Raw genomic sequence first — 13,652 nt, 5'->3', positions numbered from 1 at the left:
GTCAGACTATGCGATCATGTTACTACCATGCACAGCAAGTCATTTTCCAATGTAAATGTGATGCTCCTAAATCTAGGACGCATGTGTTGAATGCAAAATGTCCATAGTGCTCATCCCTAAGTCTCTACTCTTATCCTATACGATGATGCAAAATGCATGAAAGCAAGGTGACCGCATACAATCATATCCTATCTCTAGGATGCATGCAATGCATTGATAACAAATAGTGCTCATTCCTAAGCACCTATCTCTTGTATTATCCGTTCTAATCTGACTCTCCCAAGCCTAGATTCTGACCTGACCTTCCTAAGTCTAGATCCTGTCCTTGGACTACCCTCCCAAGTATCTCTAATGAACGAATGAAGTATACATAAATAAGATAATCGCAAAGAATGAAGATTCCCTAGTTGTTCTAGCTAAATGCTTCTCAACCCATTCAATTGATTTAGCTATTCGTGCGTGAATCACAGAGAGTGAACAAATATAGAGAAGGAAATTCCATTCTTATAAATGAGTTGAGTACAAAATGCCAATGGAATTTAAAGGTAAAGAGCCTGGTAGCAATTTCTTATTGACCGAATTTTTTTACATTGAAATCTCTATTATGATCTAAAGATGTTCCCACTTCCGCAGGCGTCGGCCCTCTCTCTGTCTTTGAAGCTTTCGACGCTCTCCCAAGCTTATTAGAACGATCTACCAGCACAACTTTCTCCCTCATGTCCGCCTTCAAATGAAGAAAACTATGGACAGAGGCGTGAACTCGTGAAACAAAAGAGTGTAAAAGTGGTCAACCCATTTTCTGAAGAATGCACTTGGTATTTATAGAGCATCCATGGTGAAAGGTGGTTTCTTTCTCCCGGTTGTACAGATGGGACAGTTTTAATTCTTGATTGACGCGCCAAATAATTATCACCGATAAAGCTGAATGTACTTTGTGACCATTATCGGTTGTCAACTTAATTTGGATTCGACTGTCATCATCTTTCTGTCTCATTGCTCTTAATTGGCCTTTCACCCAAATGTGCCCACCATGTTGTGCTGACCAAGTTACAGCGATCCTTCTCCGGCGGATGTTTGCGAGCACGATCAACGCAAAGCCTTGCGGTGAAGTTGCGCTCGACCAATGAATTCCTATGATCGCAATCTTTGCATTGTGTTAACGTATATTCTGCACAAAAATACAAAAATCAACTATTCTAATGCGCTGAACACACGCGACCGCAATATTACTAAATTGATGCTTAATGGACGCAAAGTAACATATTTCATCAACGCAATGTTTAAGAACTTAGCACTATGATAACGTGCATTTCTGCCCATTATCAGAGGCCGAGGGTAGATCTCACGATGTGGACTATGAGGAAGAAACACGAGAGTAGAAAATGAAGCATCAAATGCCCCAAGAAGTTTCTACTGAATGTTCTACCTAGGGGTTTATTAACGTAGACTATCCGTCTACTAATGATGATCTAAGTCATTTATTAAGTTTGTTCAAAAACAACTTTTGTCTTTGAATTTTTTTTTTTTTTTTTTTTTTTAAAAAACAAATCCAAGTAGTCACATTAAACTCTTTAATGGACTGGCCTTAATTTTCATGCATGCATCAAATATATCTAAATTATCTTTCCAGGTAGGTTCTCAGGTAGGGGTGTTCCGTTGCCGTCATCTTAAATACCCCAGCCTAGACAGAATCCATCTTCGACAAAAAGGTCTATTATAGATAAACTTGCTACATATTAATCTTTTACTAATTATTTTAATTCTAATTTCATTTTATAACCATTTATAAAATAAACAACTAAAACACTCATCCCACATAACAAAGTATTTATAACTCTTATAAATATAATGTTAAATAAATAAAACATACATATATATAACCCTTATATTATATGATGCATGAGCATGCTCTTATGTAAATTAAATCATGCTTCACTAAATCATAACACTTATAATAAAGAGAATATGCATGACCTAAGGTGGGATTTATCTATATGTGCATACCATATGACAATATATATAAATATATATATTTATATTTATATATACATCACATATATAAAACCATGGATTAATGGACCAGGATAAACCAAAACAAAACTGGAATGAGAAAACAATTTATTTACATAATTGAAGGAACTCTTATTCAAGAGTACCTATGAGCGGAAGTGGATCTTTCCAATTCATTGTGACAGAATTACCACATATACATTCAAAACATACTAATATGCATTCATAATGCTAAAAAGATCAAGAGATCATACCAGATGAATATTTCTTCTTCATAGTGAGTCTAAAATCCAACTGTCTACCTCAAACAATCACCACTTGGATAGAAGGAAACAGAGATGATACCACCACTCAAAGCCCTCAGTATTCTTGGAGTGAGAATCCAAAGTGTGAGCTTTGTTCGGATTTAATAAAGGGAAGGAAGAAGAGAGACCGTATAGAACGATCAAGCAAATAAGAGATGAGGTCGTCTATCGCATAGACAAGATGCTTGATCGTTTAGGTGAAGTATACGATCGTGTAGGAAAAAGTAAGCGATCGTCTAAACGATCGTGTAGAAAGGGTAAGCGATCATATGAATGATCGTGTAGGAAAAGGGTGAGCGATTGTCTAAATGATCGCGTAGGAAAAACTAAACGATCGTTTAGTAAATATCGGGAGCTAAACGATCGCTTAGGAAAAGGTAAACGATCATTTAGTTAATAGCGCATGAAGGTGTAATTGGTAAGCGATCACTTAGCAATGTTGTAGTATCGTGTAGGTACTATCGTATAGATACCTAAACGATGACACTCTCTTTAACATAATGTCCGTGCCTCCATGCTCAACAAACCGTCAGCTATTTATGCATCTCAAAGTGATCTTTCAATACATTTAGAACAGAAGAGACGTTGTCCCATTTCCTTTATAACCGTCCAATGAATGTGATCTCATCATATTCATAACATATAAATTAATATCATATATTAATTATAATATTTTCCTCTACTAGATATAAATCATATTTATATCCAATTTTCTCCAAATTAATATATCTCATACATAAAGTTAATTATATCATATATAATTGAACTCCCTCTTGTCAATTTGAACATTTCAAACTAATCCAAAAACTGATTCTCAACTTGTATCCAAGCTACCAAGGGACCTTCTGGACCAATGGTTCGAAGCTCCAACGGTACGTGAATAGCTGACTAAATTCTTTAGTCACGATATCCACCATCTGTTAATTGCCAAGCATTCCACTAAAGACTGATAGTTGAACTCTTCTTGCCATAAATATATTTCTATGTCCATTAGATATAATCAATCATCAGTACATGACCCTTCACAGATGCTCGTAATTACAGCAAGCCAATTTACCATTTAGCCCCTGTAATTACATCTTTCTTTTTAAGTACCACTGATCCCTCTAATGAACAATACAACATAGTCCTAGTATGTGTGAACACTTTTTGGGCCATGAGAAGGTACGTGGTGCCACATCGTTCAAGCCCCAGGATCAGCCCTTAAGAGAGTAATCTATCTACTTACTCCTACTTTGGGGAAGGAGTGAACTTCATCTCGTGAAGATGAGTTCCCAGCTCCCAAATCAGAAAAATCCCCAAAATTATAGGTTTGAGTCGGCATTCTGGCCACTTGTACCCATGAAAATCAAACAACCTCCCTCAATAGCAGAAGTTCCCAACTCACTCAGGATTGAGGTCATGTTACTTATGATCATCCTAGTGAAGTGAAGTCTTAGTCATGAACGGAGTTATATGACAAGACATTAACACTTCGAGGTCAAGTCTTATACAAACTCTTTGTATAGGACACCCTCGCTCGTATGTCTAGTACACGAATGATATGGATCAGATCATCTGTGACAAATCACAACATTTGTAACAATTCCACAAAGCGGGCTGCGTCGGTAGTGTTACCAGGATAAGGTTTCCCTCCTATATCCATATACGACAGACTATTTTTGTTGTCACTTAAAATATGATACACTTGTATGTCACTACATACATACTTAAGTTACATAAAGACAACCAGAGATATTAAGTTTATTGGTTTATGGTAAAATAAACAACATCTAAATATGCAAAGTCAAGTAGTGAAGTAAATATCATTTATATTATATATCACAAGTGTTCGTACAAATTTGTTTACAAACTACAGGAACGAGACTTTAGGGCACAAACCCCAACATAAAGGCGATAATTTGATTTGCATGGGTGAGAGTGGCCAGGTTGCCAATTCAATATGCCTACCATTTTAGGTATTTCTTTGATTGGGGAGCGAGAACATAGCTACACAAGATGAAATTCACTCCTTCCCTGATGTCAAGGTAAGTAGAAAAATTGCTCCCTTAAGGGTTGGTTCTGGGGTTTGAATAATGTGGTCCCACCCTCTCTTGGCCCGAGAGGAATTTGGTCATAGTTGAACTATGTCTTATTGTTCATTAGAGAAATCAGTGGTACTTAAGGAATTAGATGTAACTAGAGGGGCAAAATGCTAATTTTGGCCCAGCTGTATTTACGAGCAATTTGTGAAGGGTCACTGCATTGTTGACTGGTTATATCCAATAGATATAGAAATATATCTGTAGTGCAAAGACAACAACTATCAGTCTTTAGTGGAGTAACCATCAGTTAATGAATGTTGAGTAATTTAATTAAAGAGTTTGATTAATTATCCAAGTACCATTGGAGTTTCAATCTACAGGACCATAAGGTCTCTTCTGTAACTCAACAGAGATTATTGAGAATTAATTTTGGATTAATTTGAATTATTCAAATTAATTGAGGGAATTAGTTATATATGATATAATTTATTAAATTAATTATATGTGATATAATTAATATAATGAATTCGATACATTATAATATAAAGTTTATTTTGATAGGAATTAAATATTTGAATATGATTCAAATATTAATTATATGGCTAAGATTCATATAATTTAATTTTAGTATAAATATGATTTATATTAAATGTTATGCATTGTTGAGAGAAAATAAAACTATAGGTTATGTGTTATATTTGATATAACATATAATATAATATATATTATATAATGAAGTAGTTATTATATAATTATATATTTTTTAATTAATTAAATTAATTTTTTAATTTAATAAAGGAGGGAGTTACCTCCCCTTGTTTTTCTCTCTACATAGAACGTGAGAGAGGGTTGTTCAGTTTTTTAAGTTAATCTTCCTCTTGAAAAAGAATACAAAATAGTTCTCTATATTTGCTCCTTTCATCCAAGATCACAAAGAAGAAAAAAAAAGTATTTTCTTCTTCCTCCTCTCAAATCATTCACTCTTCAAAAAATATTTCAAAGTTCACAGCTCTTGAAATTCTCAACCCTTAAAGAGAATATAGGAGGCTCTTTTGGTGGTGTCCTTGTTGGAGATTATTTGGTTTGTGATTGATCGTGACGAAAGATAAAAGGAAATTCGTGAAGACTATGAATTCTTTAAAGGTAAGATTCTTTTCTAACCGTAATCCTATTTTCTCCTTCTTCCTTTTTGAATTAAGCATGATGTAAATTAAATTTCTTTTAATGCATAATATTTTTCTTGTTATGTAAAATTGGAATTCTGAGAAAAAAAATGAATTGGGACGATCCCCTTTCGTTGCGAACCTTCACCGGTTCTCTCAATTCATTCATCTCATTTTTCTTCATCTTCATAAGCACATCTAGAGGATAAATTACGATGAACAATTATTGAATTTTCAAAATGTGACCATTTTTGATCCCTTACAAACGAAGTAAAAATGAAAATAAAAGGACCAAAATGGTCCGCTTTTGAAAGTTCAAGGACCAAATTAAATTTTTTTAAGTATAAGGACCAAAATGTGTTGCCTTTTTAGACCTTAATCTCAAATTAATTAATTTCAATTAATTAATTAATTAATATTTTGATGATAACAAACCTACACTTATTTATTAATAATTTGAGTGTTTTGAAGTATCCGTTGTGTAGAGCTTGGAACAACGGTTCCAATGCAATTTGAATCACTTAAATCAGAGTTCAAACAAAGAAGATATTAATGAAATAAGCTTAATGAAAAATTATGAACTTATGACCGGGTTTTTGATTATTTGATTGTTTTTTAAAAAGAAAATGAATTTAAAAAAAAAGTGAATTTAATATTATTTTATGTTTGTGTCTAATGGCTAGTCTTGGACACATGGTAACATTTGCTTTTGTTGGGTTTTAAAATAAATGATTCAAAAAGATATATTGTTATATTATTTTTTGCTTGTGTCAGACGGCTAGTTATTTAAAAAAAAAAAAAGAAAATCACCACGATTGATTTTTCATTTCCAAGATCTAATGACCCAAATAAAATGTGATTTTCGCCAACTTCCTTCTCTTTTTAACGCTTCATCTTCTCTAAATTTTTTACAATAACAATTACATATTTTTACAATCCTCAAAAGCCACCATTGTTATTCTCTCAAAGCTCTCATTTTTTTTTTCTTTTCATCTTGTTCTTGAAAGATTTATTGCATTGTGAGGATTTATTTGTTAAGTACTTAAACTTGTAAATTCATTCTATAAAGAATTTGTCAAGTGTGCTCTTTATTTTCCAAACTTTTGTAAGAGTTGACTCTTAAACCCAGAAAATGAGTTATTGTAACGGTTTGATCCTCAAACATGGAAAGGATAGGGTTTGTCCTAGTGCCCGAAAAAGAAAAGTTGCCGCGGTTCCGCTCTAAGATGTGGAAATAGTCAAATTTGAGTGACATACCTAAGAGGAGCTTGAGAAGTGGATGTAGGCCGAATTGTGCTAAACCACTATAAAATTTTTGATGTCATTTTCTCTATCCATCTCCTATTTAATTTTGCAATTGAATTATTACTATATTTTATTTTCATGAAAGTAATTGCTATAATTTATTCTTGAGATTAATTGCTCACATTTGTTTATTTAGGTTGGTTAAAATTTATCTTTGCATATTTATATTACCAACCTTGTTATGAAAATTAAATTAGATGCTTAAATTTGTTAATGTCACTTTATTGGTTTTTTTAAAGTGAATGTATATGCATGAGACTATTGTTTAAATAACTTGTTTTTTCAAAAGTTATATTAATTTGTTTAATTGGGTTCACATTGGAGAAAAGTTTTCATTGGTTTTAATAAACCTTATTCACTCCTAGGGTTGGCATACGGATCCTACAAAATGAACATTTTAAAAGTATAGTGATCAAAATGAATCAAAATTAAAAGTACATGAACTAAAGTAGTATTTAAACCTCATAATTTTTATACAATAATAGACAATATGTAAATATGCTTTCAAAATTTTAGGTTTTGTTTGATAACTATTTTGTTTTTTAAAATTAAGCCTATGGACACTATTTTCACCTTTAAATTTCTTCCTTTGTTATCTATTTTTCATCAATGGTTTAAAAAATCAAGTCAAATTTTGAAAACTAAAAAAATAACTTCCAAAAAATCGTTTTTTAAGAATTTGGCTAAGAATTAAACTATTGTACTTAAGAAAAATGTAAATTATTGTAAGAAAGGTAAATGAAATAAACTTAATTTTCAAAATTAAAAATAAAAAATCAAATAGTTACCAAATGAAGTATTAGTAAAATATTATTAGATAATAAAATATTTTTGAAAAAAATCAACAACAAAATGATTACGAAACGGAGTGTTTTTACTAATTCATTTTATGGTTTCAATTAAGGAAGTTATTAGTTTAAAGTTAGAACTGAGTCCATTTATAAAGTCTATATTTTTTTTCTTTCTAATTTACAAATTTATATCATTTATAGAGTGGAGTTTGAACTTACTACACACATGAAGTGAAGACACCTTGACCATCAAGCTACGTTTCACATTATTGATATGTTGGCCAGTTTAATTTTTTTTATATAGGTTGTTGACTTTTTCTTTTTCTTTTTTTTTTTTATTAAAAAAAAAGAGACCGAAGAACGATCAAGATTATGTATTTTGACCACTCAAGTTATCTTTCACATACCGTAAAATTATCTTCAAATCCTTAAGCCGTGGAAATTTTCATACTCCACTAATTGAAATTGTTCCTGTACTAAAAAAAAAAAAGCAGTTATTTTATTTGGTTGTTTCTATTTAATAAAGATTTAAATCTTATTTTAGTTCTAACAATCTTTAACTATTTTAGTTTTTAAATTTTAAAAAATTTTCGTTGTAGTTCATGAACTTTTAAAATGTATTTATTTTGGTCTCTTCTATTAAGATTTTATTAATTTTTTAATGAAATTATGTCTAGCATGTGTTGAGTAAAATAAAGGCGAAGTAAAATGCAAACAACCAATGCGCCAAATTATTGAACGCAAAATAACTTTTGAATTCTTCTATAGAAAATTGTTTTATCTAATTCAAAATTGAAACACAAGATTTTTTAGAATGGCTAATTTATTTGGTAGTTTAGTCATCTAAAAATATAAATCATCCTATTATTTTGTTTAAGAGTTAACTTAATCTTAATAGTAGAAATCAAAGTAAACATTTTTTAAAAATTTAAGATTAAAATATATAATTTTTAAAATTTAGAGACTAAAATAGAACCAGATTTACAGTTTATTAACCAAAATAGGATTTAAACTTTTAATAAATACATTTTTACACCTGACAAAATACAAGAGAACAATCTCCAGTCGGTGGGCCAGAAATTGGCAAAGAAAACAGGCCCAATTGACAAGAGCCTGACTGCTTAGGCCCAAAATTAGCATTGCAAGCAAGAGTCGCCGGCGGATAATACCAAATATAGATACAGAGGAAGAAGAAAAAGGCATAAAATCATTAAATTAAAACATAAAGTCATGATGTTGCTGTTGTTTGACTCAATTTTCAGAGTAGTTAACTCTCTCTATTTTTTATTGATCCAATTTGGTTAATCTTTTGTTAGTTAATTACAAATAAATAAAAATTAGGGCTCAATTAAACAAGTTCAAGCTATACTCTTCGATGGCGTACGATATAAATTTCGTCAACTAATTTAATGAAATTTAGATAATCATATATTATTGGCCAACGATCTAAAGTTTCACACAATTTAGAAGTTTCTACCCTAATTAAGCTGATTATAATGATCTATATATGTTGGTTATAAATAAATTTTTTATTTTTATTAGAGTAGCTATTAGTTCTTTTAGGAGTATTTAAAATTTTAATTTTTTCAAAAACATAAAATTAAAGATGAAAGTTGGTTTTATTTAAAATTTATAAATATACAAGAAAGTATACATTTTTATTTAAAAGCATATGATCAAGGGAAGAATATGATTTCTCACAATATCTTTTTTTTTTCTTTTTCTTGGTTATATTTTAATCACAAAATCTAAAGTGGGTAGTATGACACTTCTTCAAAGAAGTGTTGTTGAAGAATGGACAACTAAGATAATAAGAATTTGAAAAGTTGAAATTTCACTCCTCATTTTTTATTAGTATCACTCAACAAGTTCATTTTCGAATTAAAAAAATGAAAAAGTAGTTGAAAAAAAGATTGTTATCCTATTTGAAAAGACATAATAATTCTTTTTAAAAGACTAATTAGAAATATATAGCAATTTTATTTCTTATATCAAAATATCTACTTTTGGTCTCCCTTAAGGAGGTTCAAAAAACTATCCTAAAAAATCGATCAACCCAATCCAACCCGTGCGATTTGAGTTGAATTATCAACTCATTTGGATTGGGTTGGATTCAAATAAATGAAAATTTTATGGATTTGGTTCAAATAAATGAAAATTTTATGGGTTGGGTTGGTTCATGGGTTCATCTAATATAACTCAAACCAATCCGAACCAACTCGAATTTATTACTAACTTTAAAATATATTTTTTATTATATATAACACAATTATTTATACATATATTGATTTTTATTATATTTAATTTCAATATTTTTTAATAATTTATTTTTCAACAACTCTTAAAAGTAGTTTCTTTCCATTTTAGAAAGAAAATTTTCACTATATAAATTGAAATTGAGTTGTTAATCTTAATTCAATATATGAAAATAATTAAATAAGATTTTTACATATTTACGTTGTGCTTCTTTTTAGAACAAAATTTTAAATAAATGACCCGATTAACTCAAACCACCCAACCCAAATATTTCATGGTTTGGTTGAGTTGAGTTTATTTTTTAATAAGGGTTATTTGGGTTGAAGAAAGTTACAACCCGAACAATTAGGTTGGGTCTACAAAGTTTTTCAACCCAACTCAACCCATGAACACCCCTACCCTTAACATTTATACCCCATTTGGTAACTATTTGTTTTTTTGTTTTTTATTTTGAAAATTAAGCTTATACACATTACTTTCAGCTCCAAATTTCTTCATTTGTTATTTACTTTTTACCAATAGTTTAAAAAACCAAGTCAAATTTTGAAAACTAAAAAGCGTAGCTTTTAAAATTTTATTTTTGTTTTTAGAATTTGGCTAAGAATTCAACTATTGTACTTAAATTATGCAAATCATTGTAACAAATATAATAAGGAGGAAATAGGCTTAATTTAAAAAAAAATAAAAAAACGAAAAACGAAATGATTACCAAATATGACCTATATAAGTATAAATCTTCTTTTAAGTTTTAAACAATTGTGGTAAGAAATTTAATGTTGATTAGTTGACGTATAATATATCTCTTGAGATAAAAAAATTGATTTCTCATCATCTCTACCATAGTTGTTGAATTAAACAAAATTAGTATGAGAAAATAGATATTTTAATTGTACATAAATTTGAAACATTTGACTTTTAGAAATACTTTGTTTTCTTAAAAATCAAGATAGTGAAAATCTTCATAATACACCTGAAATTGTAAATCTCCACAAATATTGATGTATGACATTTTTATATAACCATATTTGTTATTCAAAAAAATTTGTAAGGATGTCAGAATAATCACATTTGTTTTGCAATTTTTTGAATGAAAACATTTGAAATGATCTATTATTCCTACAACATATCGTTCTCTCTTTTTAAATAATTTATATTTCAATATAATTAAATTTTTATAACATTTTAGTGTCTTTAATAATTTAATATTTTATTATATGGGTTTCCTTTGTATTAATTTTACTTAGTTTAATTTATATTGTTTTTGGAAGATTTATAAAAGAAATGACATCGAATATTAATGGAGAAACTTATACGGTTTTAGCGAATTATACATAATATCTTATCAGAATAGTGAAAAATTGTAGAGAAATGACATCGATTATATTTATTTAACTATTTATTTTGTAAAATATTGGAAAATCACTATTAAAAAGGTAAAATATAAATATTTTCATTTTCTAAATTGAAAATAAAATGAACTATATATTAAATACACTTTACTTTTTACGTAAATGGAAAACATAGACATCATTATGGTTTATTATTAAATGACTATATAAATTCATTTTAATTATAAAATGAGAATAAAAAAGATTGAAAAGAAGATGTCCTCCAACATAGGAATTTCAAAAGTTCATAGTTTAAGAGATATCCAAAAGTTTTGAGATGCCTCCCTACAAACATCTTACATTAACGCAAAACAAATGTGCTAATCTAAATGTACATCCCGTAAAAAGTTTAGATTCCCACAAATGAACGGTGCCTTAGGGGTAAAATAATGTCATGGGTGGGAGAAAAATGTCTATCACATATTTTTTCTCAATAATCCAGATGTTACGAGTCGAGCCAAATGACGAAACACTAATAAATGAAAAGAGTTAAATGACCTCACCACTTCTAGCATGTTACTAATAATTTAGCACCCTAATCAAGCCAAAACTTTACTCGCATACAAACTAACAATATAATAGAATAATTTCTCGAAGACTTCCTACAAATCATGGAACCTACCTCATAATAGATAACATGAGCTAGAATCATGTAATGACAATGTTCACCATAAAATGGATTTATGATAGAAAATATATCTTTGAGTTTAGTTTCCATTTAGGCCATAGGTTTCAAAAAAATGACATTAAGTATTAGTTTTTGTCTCATTCCGGTTTTGTTTCAATTTCGGCTCTTAGATTTCAAGATTTAAACTTTTAAAATTCAATTTTCACTAGATACTGATCTTTCGCCTTTAGACCACATTTATCAAACCATAATGAAAATTGGTGTAATCGAAATGAGATTTCATTGATAGATGAATCGTAATAAAACTTGAATTGAAAACACAATTTGATGTAGCGGGTTGAGGTAATTAGGCCAAGTCCATGGCCAAGCAAGGGAAATCCATCCCTAATTGAGAGAACACTCTAAAAAACACAAGTTCTAATATTAAAATGGATGATCAAAAGCTTCCTATTATAACCCTAAATTGGTTATTTATAGTCTTACAAAGGAAATATGAAAACAACTACTTAAATACTAATTAATCTAAATTATCAACTAAATTAAATATTAACTAAAAAATACTAATTATCTACTAATTTTCTTCATCATTCACCCCAACTTAAAAACAGGAACTCGTCCCAAGTTCGAAGTAATAAAGTGAAGCTTCTTTCTCGCAACTCTTCGAGTTTGGTAGATTCCTATAAAAAAACTTCGACGTAAAATTTTTCAAATCTAAATTGGGATTAAAATCCAAATTGTACCTAAAATAAAAATCCATAAAAGTTCCTGAAACTTGAAAAGAGAATTATCCTTCGAGTTTTGTCTTGTGTGCCTAAAGTGAAAATACTGGTGTGACGCCTATTGCGGCCAATAATGATGTCATGTGACTTAGGTTTAGGAATTTTGCATAAAATATCAAATTTTCCCTTATTTCCTTTTCATTCTCTTGTTCGTGAGCCATCCACCAACATGCAAGACTTTCTTCCTTCAACATTCAACAGCGATGATTGTGGCTCGTTCTGTTCAACTAAGGTGAAAACAACAGCAATTTGACCACCTTCCGACGAGTTCACAACGGCGTAAATAGAGACACATCCTTCCAACGAAGCTTTGGCATTTGACAACGACTCTGACAACGCTTCAATATCCAAATCGACGAGCTTCTTCGCCAAATTAACCTTTTTCGACGCTGCGACAAGGTCGATCTCATAACCCTGTTTGGCGACATCAAACTCCAAATTGACATCTTCTTCTTCGATGTCCTTATCTTCTACCGAAGGAAATTTATAGAAAAAGATCTTTTGAGTGGAAGTCGTCCTAAATTCCATTTTAATTGAATATAAGTTTTACAGTAAAACAATAAGGCATGCATTTTCTTAAAATTATAGCATGTTTTAAATAAAATACATAGGATTTCAGAAACTCTTACCTTTGAAGAACCCTTTCTTCAAGAACTTCCTCATACAAGCCACGAACATAACTCCTCCACGCGAATCTCCTTCTTCAAGAATGGACATTATCACTCGAGAACCCTCTGTATTCTCTTGGGATAAAAGATTCAAGCAGGAGTTATGGGTTTTGCTTGAATCCTTGGAGAGGAGGAGAGGGAAGAGAAGATCTTTTGTTTTTTCTTCTTTGTTAATTTTTTCAAAAGAGGACTCTTCTCCCAGGGTGAATTGAGGAAAAAGATGATTAATTCAATTTCTTGAATACCAAGTAAGTTAACTTGAGAGAATGTGGGAGGGAGTTATAACTCCTTCTCTTTTTATTAATTTCAATTAAATTAATAAAATAATATATATA

The sequence above is a fragment of the Benincasa hispida genome, chromosome 4, assembly GCF_009727055.1.
Source record: "Benincasa hispida cultivar B227 chromosome 4, ASM972705v1, whole genome shotgun sequence".
In the NCBI taxonomy this organism is placed as follows: domain Eukaryota; kingdom Viridiplantae; phylum Streptophyta; class Magnoliopsida; order Cucurbitales; family Cucurbitaceae; genus Benincasa; species Benincasa hispida.
This window is presented reverse-complemented; position numbering follows the sequence as displayed.